Below are 11,092 nucleotides of genomic sequence, written 5' to 3' on the forward strand. Positions count from 1 at the left end.
GTCGAAAAAAAGAAACTTTCCATTTTGCTAGAGAAAGGACAGTGCTAATATATAGGTGTTTCATTTACCACCAATATGTCAATAATGACATCACAGCGGTCAGATATCCAGTTGATATGCCCTTTTATACAAGGTAATTTTAATCTGTACTCGGGCCACACAGATCAATACGTAATACGTAAGAATAATATATATGTACCATTATTTCTTATAATTTAAAAGTAGTTTTCTAAGATTTTCTTAGAATTATTTCGAGTAAGTTAAGAACAAGGCCATCGGTGTTCTGTATCATTGAAGTGTGTGGTATTTGTATTTTGCTATGGCGTCATTTGCCCTTATAAAATAATGTCTGGATAACACTTGTGAGCTCGGGATTTGCAATGCTTTGAGGCATTGGTACAGTGTTTACGTTCACACACATATGAAACAAAATTATGGTAATAACTTAAACGTATACAACTCCTCCAAATAGGACTTCGCTTTAACTCTGACACTGTGTAGTCATTTACTAGATATACATTTTGATACATTTGCTTGTGTGAACTCAGAGTTCGCATGTCCTAGATATTTATTATACAACATTGAGTTGAGTCCTAGATTACGCATTTTCATTAAATATGATTTAATCTCAAAGTAGGACACAAACGACCGACAAACGGCATGTAACAAAGTCATTTAGGAAGGAAAAAAACCTTACAAATTAACTAAATAAAAAAATATACTTACTGCTGCTCCAGATTGAAAAATCTTTTTAAAGCAGTTCTAAAAAAAATCCTGCTACTTTTTGAGACTGGAATGATGCCTTGGGCTTTATGTTCTTGATGTAAAGTAATTTCAAGTACTCAACGACCGGTAAAAAACATGGCCGGCTAAACGAATAAATCAAGACAGGCAAGAATATAGCTCTTAAAACGTATGGTAGTGTCGCTCAACGACAACTATCTGACATAGGATGCCTTTACAAGGTTGAAAATTATGTGTTCATTTTATCTAACTATGAAAGTATTTTTTTTTAATATAACGAAAAAACACAAGAATTTTGAACAATAAAAATGCTGTGTTTTATCCTTCATCACATAAAACGAAGAGGCAACATCGTCAGCCCCCCTCAACCAAAAAAAATAAATATAAAAAGGGTTTTAGAGCATCATTATAACTTGATCTCTGAGAAGGTAGTGAGGTACTTGACAATTCGTTTTAACCCAATCAAAGTTTAAAAACATTGTAATATGTCAGTTAATTTGTTCTATTTGGTAGAGCCATACATGCTAAATGGCTAAAGCCCGACAATAATAAGATACAAAGTTCAGCGTTTATACATGTTACTCTATATTTTTGGTATTTTGGCATATTTGACTCTGCCTGCCATCGCAAAATACCGACAAAAATTTATAAAAGCTATATTGAGTGGGTTTTGCGTTCCTCCTGGTTTAAACAAAACACAACAAGGAAGCAAATCGCCACAATTTAGACGGTTTTAGCTGAATGACCAAATGATTGTTAATTTAATAATATTATTCTTAAATCCTCATCAATAACGGTATAATTCATATTTCAGCAACGAAATGCTACAAATCAGACCCCGTTTCAACTTTATGTCATTGGCCCTAAGATGTTTGAAAAATATATTACTGATACGTTTCTCTTTTTTCTGACATGCAGCGAAGTGGAACAAAATAACAATAATTATTAAAGGCAACACGGTGGATCACCATGCACTGGATAGAGTAGCCCGAACGAGACTCAAACAATGATATTTTCACCTGGATGGTAGAGATTTGACCTGATTCTATCATAAATAAACTTAGTTTGACATACCTATGTATCAGTATAACGATTTGGAAATGTCCAGGTCTACAGACATCAACATAGTTTTATATGCTTGGCTTTGACTCATTAGTAAACTGGTGGTAAAGAAGACAGCTCACGGGCACATACCAGGTTTTGACAAAACTATTTTGATAATTTGGCTTGAATCGAGGAGTTTCTTTATTTGTAAGTCAGGTTTCTCTGTTTCAAAGAATTTGATACTGTTTGGAGTATAGCCTTTCTATGTACCGGGGAAAGTTATGCATTGTCTGGTGCTATGTAGCTATGCTAATCACATTGTTGATATTTGGCATTCAGAGTCAAAGATTACATGTTACAGAATGTATATGTACCAAATGTTGTGAATGTACATTTTTACCTATAAACAGTGCTTAGTGATTTCTTTTTCCGTAATCAAGTAATTAGCAGAAAATTATTGTGACCAAATCATCATGCTGACGATGTGGAATTGATAGTCCTGTATATGCTCTTCGTCCGAAATAGGAGTACGCCTTTACTTTTCCTGCCATGTCCAATGGTATCGCTACCATTTGCCCTGATTGGATTGTACATGATATATAAAAAGAACACTCTATGGAAACATACTTTAGAAATAGTGGACTTTGAACTATTATTTCCCTACTTACCAGGCCCGGACTATAGGTCCTATGTGTTTTATCACTGTGACAATATTTGTTGTGTTTTTTTTTAATGAGCTGTAAATTAACTGTCATCTTGAGATCCGACGCTGCCTGAAATATCAACTAGCAAATGTGGTTATCAAGATTGTGTATTCTCAGATATATTGGATTCCGTCACGGTATGAAACAACAATAAGTATTTTTATTTGAAATACATTTATAAGTGAATAGTAAACTTTTGGTACAGTTGGTTAAAAATCAATATTACGTTAACAAAATAATCTTAGTAAGTGTCACTTGCATATATCGCACCTTTCGAAGAAAAATAGTTAACACGTGGCATATACTCCATAAGAGCGCGTTGGTCTTTATTTTGATGACCAGAGTAAATTATGCTGTATGATATTCACTTAATTTACATCTTTGAAAAGTAGTGAGTGTAACACATGTAACACCGGTACCGTATGAACTAAACAGGCAATTGGACGGGCAATGTATTACACTATAAATATTAGATTTTAGTAGAAATTCTATGAGTCGATTGCAGTGAAACCGAGGAATGCCTCGATATGGAGCCCATGTAGATCATTTATGGACTCGCAACGTCTTTAAATGACTGCAAAACTGTCGATAGGGCAGTAGAATTCAACAAACTTAACCAAAATGAAAGCGCTGATTTGATAGGTTGTAGGTGCAACAAAAATGTTTTTTTTTTCTTTTTTACAAATCTGTCTACAGAAATTGAAAATCGAATCCAAAAAAATATTTCGGTGGTTCAATACTGTTTTACAACCGAAAAGGTGATGTAAATTGATTAATTTTTAATTCAATGAGCTAAGTAATAACCTATGTATTATGATATATGGACGTTGCTTTAATCACGCAAATTTATTTTAGGTGTAAAGTAAATTGAATGAAACCAGATATTGGATGAGGATATGTTTTCTATTGTAGAACGTAAAGAAAGGCGGGATGTTTTAGTCAGCACATTTCCATCTTCTGCGTAATTATTCAGAATTATCCATTCCTCTCGGTTACTCACCAATATCTATTTAAGAATATCCGGCTTGCTTTCAAATTCACTTTGCAATCTTACGAACGTATTTAAATAAAATGGTATTTTAGTTTTCACTATTTTTAACCGCTTGTCATCATACATTCCATTTTGGTGATCGGCGCAGTAATTATTTTGGCATGTCATGCCAAAAAGTTGATCAGACGATACCTGATTTCGATTTGTGGTACTTAAGCCTATAGGCCGCAGGCTTAAAGTCTAAAAATAAAAAATAAATACATATTTGCCCTCATTTTAGGCATAAAATACCTGATAATAAAAGAAAAAAAAATACGTACATGTTTCTTTAAATGACGTTAAAATGTTAAGGCCTCTTGTTCCCGAAATTAAATTATATTTATAAATGTTTTAATGTTTTTACATATTTTTTTATTGCTGCGACTATGACACAATCAGTATATTACTATCGACAGTACATTAATATCTAATATAAGGCTATACCGAGTACACAAAACAACTACACCCAGTCCATATAATGTTATATTACCTGGGCTGTATGTTAATAAGGAACACATTTTAACTGACCAACTTTGGCATATTACTATCTTATGAGAAAATGTATTTTTTGTACAGTTCAACTTAAAATCAGAGATATCTTGAACAAGTTTGTACATAAAGAGCGAGCTGATACGAATTAAAAACGAGTTGTCCTGCTTGCAAATTATTTGGGCAGTTTTATTGCTTACTGGTTGGATAAAACATCTGTCAATTACAAACAGTATTTATCATCATTTGAATTTACCAATCAGCATACACACCATGTAAAATCTAACCTGTTGTATACATAAATTTTGCCATAATTACCACTAGAGCTACAATACCCGGGGTACGGTGATCCATCGTGAGTAATGTTTGCAATACTAAGGATATTTTACGCTCGAAATATTGTAGATTTTGGTTTAAAGAATACAAATGATATAGTAGATATGAATTCTTTTTTATACAGCCACAGCATGCACCGTTCAAGGACGAAACTTTATATTGCCTTAATAATAATCAATAGTCCTCTACCAAGTGATGGTGCATTTAGTGAAGTACAGTGTTTACAGACCAATCATGATTACAGACATGAAGGCAACTTTAGCATAATGAAACAAACAAATCGACACATAAAACATCATTAATTTTATTTTCAGGACTCTGTAGAGTGCGGTATACACTTCTTTAAGCCGGGATATGGATGCAATATGCAGAAGAGCACATGCGAAATTAAAGGTAACTCAAAACCCACAAAAAGCAAAAAATTAAGATAAGCAGGATAAGCAGCTAGCCAAGATATTTAAATGGCTATTCGCCGTTAAATGGCAATACAAAATTTATAATGTTCATATTGCAAACATACCATATGTCTTCGAAACATGTTTTCCGCACCAAATTTGATATACAATGCATTACTTTGTTTGAAATAAGAAATTATAGTTAACCACAATTAATCTTGGGTTCGATTTGTTTGAGTTAAAATATTGAATATAAATACAAACAGTAAGTTTACACGGCCTGTTATACAGTGCGTAATTGAGTATGTAATTAACCACGGATCAATGTTCATCCTGTAAAAACAGATTGCTCTCTCCTCAAAACAACCAATATAAATATATTCATTTTCAGAATGTTCCCCTTTATCAATTTCGAACACTACCGTCATCCACGGTAATGTAAATTGGAGGCAAGTTAAAGATGCGATGTAAGGAAGGATTCACTGCAAAAGGACCTGCAACCATCACTTTAACCTGTGAAACGGACGGAGTCTGGAGTCAAGAACCAATTTTTTGCTTCCCAGGTATTATTAATACAGCATTTCTTTACGATTCAACATTTATTGCAACATGTCCCATATTTAGTATTTAATTTAAATGAAAACTAGTAGATCCATGTGGTCCTAAAGTAAACATTCTGTAATTCAGGAAAACTACCTCGTCAAATTTCCCGCGTAAGTCATAAAAACATTTACAACATTCTGTAATTCAGGAAAACTACCTCGTCAAATTTCCGCGTACGTCATAAGAATATTTACCGTAAGACCTAACACTGCTTATTGACCTATCCATGTTTGTTGACCTATCACTGAAAAATCACTGCTTGTTGACGTTTTACCGCGTTTTTATCAATTACTGCTGGTTGACCTATGGTGCTTGTTTACCATTCACTGCTGTTTGACCTAGCACACTTGAAAGAGTTTCTAATGTAACCGCACGTATCTCCCGAAATTTAAAGCTAGGTTTCAGTTGAATAGTTGAACAGAAATCAAGACGCCAAAACAAACGACCTTGTTTTTGTCCTTGATGAGTAAACCCGATTGGTCTTAGATGCTACATTCGATTGAAATTCATACAATATATATGGAAGGAGAGAAAGCCAGGATCACTCAACGAATCAAACACATTGAATGCTAAGTTTATTTGCAATCAATAACAAACATTAACGTTTAAAATATTTTATTCAAATCTTTGAATATGTCCCGATTAAACCTATAAATAGATTATTTTATTCCTTCAAAAAATTTTAACATAAATTATTTAAACTACTCATTAAAGAGTATTGTTGGGCTGTGTCACCGAAAAGTAGCATTGTTATCAGTAATGCAACTGTTTGTTCACGGCACACATATCATAGTTAATGAATCAGGATCATGAAAACATACAATTACAGACACGTTCTGTTGTAAATGTTATCAGGAACTCCTTGTTTTAACTGGGGATCTACAGTATGAGTTACTAATAGATATCGTTGTCAGTATAAAATTATATCAAATCAAGAAAAAATATCGAAACAAAAACCACTCTGTCTGTTTTCTCTCCTTTTAGTAACATTGAAAATAGGCATCAACGGACAATACACGTTAACGTTCGCCGAGGCGGCTAGGAGATGCACTGACTATGGCCTCACGATTGCAACCCCTGCTCAACTGTTGGAGGCGTGGAGACAAGGAATGGAGATGTGCAGCTGTGGCTGGCTTTCAGACGGATCCAGTGGCATCATTTTACAATCTGAGTCTCCTTCGTGCACGAGGCATCCATACAATGATGGAATAATGACCGGACCCTGTGCCTATCGAACCAAGCAGAATGTCTGGTGTAGTATTTGAGTATTTATTTGTGTAGTAAAACAATAGGATGTTTCGAATTTGTATTTATAAGTAAGTACGGAAACAGAATAAAAATACAATATATGGTATTTCATTTTATTTGTACACTCCGTATTTACCATGCAGATGCATATGCCTTGTTGACGTGCATCATAACTGTTCTACTTGAACACACAAAAAAATGTTCTCACAATACAATGGCAGGTTATAATCACAACAACTGTGAGATGTTAGAGGGTATCCGAAGGAAGCAGCTTATCTCGAACACCAACATTTTGCAAACAATAGTTAACTGATTGATATTTTCGATGTATTGTCTGAGTGTTGACTTCACTTGACTAATTTGATGGGGCTTTTGACCATAGAATCCACTTTGCCTCAGAAACATCGGTGAATTTGAAGAAAATCACAAGAAGGGAGGAGGGAGGGGGGGAGGAGGGCAAGGGTTTGGCTAAGAAATGATTACGATTTGGATAAGAGTTTTTAATTATGTGGTGGGTTTTTTTTGCTTTTGAACGGTATATATGTGATTGCCTTTAGGATGTACCAGGATCTTCAACACAAGTATACTTACATGTGTAACCATACCAAATGAGGTCATATTCTATTAGTTTGATTATACAGGATATTAACCACACAGAATCGGGTCATATGTTATTAGTTAGATTATATAAAAAAATAACCACACAGAATGGGGTCATATGTTATAAGTTAGATTATATAAGGAAATTAACCACACAGAATGGGGTCATATGTTATTAGTTAGATTCTACAAGGATATTAACCACACAGAATGGGGTCATATGCTATTAGTTAGATTATATAAGGAAATTAACCACACAGAATGGGGTCATATGCTATTAGTTAGATTCTACAAAGATATTAACCACACAGAATGGGGTCATATGCTATTAGTGAGATTCTACAAGGATATTAAGCAATCATAATGAGGTCATATGTTTTTAGTTAGATTATTCAAGGAAATTAACCACACAGAATGGGGTCATATGCTATTAGTTAGATTCTACAAGGATATTAACCACACAGAATGGGGTCATATGCTATAAGTTAGATTCTACAAGGATATTACCACCCAGAATGGCGTCATATCCTATTAGTTAGATTCTACAAGGATATTAACCACACAGAATGGGGTCATATGCTTTTAGGAAGATTCTACAAGGATATTAACCACACAGAATGGGGTCATATGCTATTAGTTAGATTCTACAAGGATATTAACCACACGGAATGGGGTCATATGCTATTAGTTAGATTCTACAAGGATATTAACCACACAGAATGGGGTCATATGCTATAAGTTAGATTCTACAAGGATATTAATTACACAGAATGGAGTCATATGCTATTAGTTAGATTCTACAAGGATATTAACCACACGGAATGGGGTCATATGCTATTAGTTAGATTCTACAAGGATATTAACCACACAGAATGGGGTCATATGCTATTAGTTAGATTCTACAAGGATATTAACCACACAGAATGGAGTCATATGCTATTAGTTAGATTCTACAAGGATATTAACCACACAGAATGGAGTCATATGCTATAAGTTAGATTCTACAAGGATATTAACCACACAGAATGGAGTCATATGCTATTAGTTAGATTCTACAAGGATATTAACCACACAGAATGGAGTCATATGCTATCAGTTAGATTCTACAAGGATATTAATTACACAGAATGGAGTCATATGCTATTAGTTAGATTCTACAAGGATATTAACCACACAGAATGGGGTCATATGCTATAAGTTAGATTCTACAAGGATATTAACCACACAGAATGGGGTCATATGTTATTAGTTAGATTCTACAAGGATATTAACCACACAGAATGGAGTCATATGCTATTAGTTAGATTCTACAAGGATATTAACCACACAGAATGGAGTCATATGTTATTAGTTAGATTCTACAAGGATATTAATTACACAGAATGGAGTCATATGCTATTAGTTAGATTCTACAAGGATATTAACCACACAGAATGGAGTCATATGCTATTAGTTAGATTCTACAAGGATATTAACCACACAGAATGGGGTCATATGCTATAAGTTAGATTCTACAAGGATATTAACCACACAGAATGGGGTCATATGCTATAAGTTAGATTCTACAAGGATATTAATTACACAGAATGGGGTCATATGCTATTAGTTAGATTCTACAAGGATATTAACCACACAGAATGGAGTCATATGCTATTAGTTAGATTCTACAAGGATATTAACCACACAGAATGGGGTCATATGCTATAAGTTAGATTCTACAAGGATATTAACCACACAGAATGGAGTCATATGTTATTAGTTAGATTCTACAAGGATATTAATTACACAGAATGGAGTCATATGCTATTAGTTAGATTCTACAAGGATATTAACCACACAGAATGGAGTCATATGCTATTAGTTAGATTCTACAAGGATATTAATTACACAGAATGGAGTCATATGCTATTAGTTAGATTCTACAAGGATATTAACCACACAGAATGGGGTCATATGCTATAAGTTAGATTCTACAAGGATATTAACCACACAGAATGGGGTCATATGTTATTAGTTAGATTCTACAAGGATATTAATTACACAGAATGGGGTCATATGTTATTAGTTAGATTCTACAAGGATATTAACCACACAGAATGGAGTCATATGTTATTAGTTAGATTCTACAAGGATATTAATTACACAGAATGGAGTCATATGCTATTAGTTAGATTCTACAAGGATATTAACCACACAGAATGGGGTCATATGCTATAAGTTAGATTCTACAAGGATATTAACCACACAGAATGGAGTCATATGCTACTAGTTAGATTCTACAAAGATATTAACCACACAGAATGGAGTCATATGTTATTAGTTAGATTCTACAAGGATATTAACCACACAGAATGGAGTCATATGCTATTAGTTAGATTCTACAAGGATATTAATTACACAGAATGGAGTCATATGCTATTAGTTAGATTCTACAAGGATATTAACCACACAGAATGGGGTCATATGCTATAAGTTAGATTCTACAAGGATATTAACCACACAGAATGGAGTCATATGCTATTAGTTAGATTCTACAAGGATATTAACCACACAGAATGGAGTCATATGTTATTAGTTAGATTCTACAAGGATATTAACCACACAGAATGGAGTCATATGCTATTAGTTAGATTCTACAAGGATATTAACCACACAGAATGGAGTCATATGCTACTAGTTAGATTCTACAAGGATATAAAGCAAACAGAATGGGTTCATATGCTATTCGTTAGATTCTAAAAAGATATTAACCACACAGAATGGGGTCATATGCTATTAGTTAGATTCTACAAGGATATTAACCACACAGAATGGAGTCATATGCTATTAGTTAGATTCTACAAGGATATTAATTACACAGAATGGAGTCATATGCTATTAGTTAGATTCTACAAGGATATTAACCACACAGAATGGGGTCATATGCTATAAGTTAGATTCTACAAGGATATTAACCACACAGAATGGAGTCATATGCTATTAGTTAGATTCTACAAGGATATTAACCACACAGAATGGAGTCATATGCTATAAGTTAGATTCTACAAGGATATTAACCACACAGAATGGAGTCATATGCTATTAGTTAGATTCTACAAGGATATTAACCACACAGAATGGAGTCATATGCTACTAGTTAGATTCTACAAAGATATTAACCACACAGAATGGGGTCATATGCTATTAGTTAGATTCTACAAGGATATTAACCACACAGAATGGAGTCATATGCTATTAGTTAGATTCTACAAGGATATTAACCACACAGAATGGAGTCATATGCTATAAGTTAGATTCTACAAGGATATTAACCACACAGAATGGAGTCATATGCTATTAGTTAGATTCTACAAGGATATTAACCACACAGAATGGAGTCATATGCTACTAGTTAGATTCTACAAGGATATAAAGCAAACAGAATGGGTTCATATGCTATTCGTTAGATTCTAAAAAGATATTAACCACACAGAATGGGGTCATATGCTATTAGTTAGATTCTACAAGGATATTAACCACACAGAATGGAGTCATATGTTATTAGTTAGATTCTACAAGGATATTAACCACACGGAATGGGGTCATATGCTATTAGTTAGATTCTACAAGGATATTAACCACACAGAATGGAGTCATATGCTACTAGTTAGATTCTACAAGGATATAAAGCAAACAGAATGGGTTCATATGCTATTCGTTAGATTCTAAAAAGATATAAACCACACAGAATGGGGTCATATGCTATTAGTTAGATTCTACAAGGATAATAACTACACAGAATGGAGTTATATGTTATTAGTTAGATTATACAAAGATATTAACCACACAGAATGGGGTCATATGATATTAGTTAGATTATACAGGATACTAACCACACAGAATGGGGTCATATGCTTTTA

The sequence above is a fragment of the Mya arenaria genome, chromosome 14 (assembly GCF_026914265.1).
Source record: "Mya arenaria isolate MELC-2E11 chromosome 14, ASM2691426v1".
Lineage (NCBI taxonomy): Eukaryota > Metazoa > Mollusca > Bivalvia > Myida > Myidae > Mya > Mya arenaria.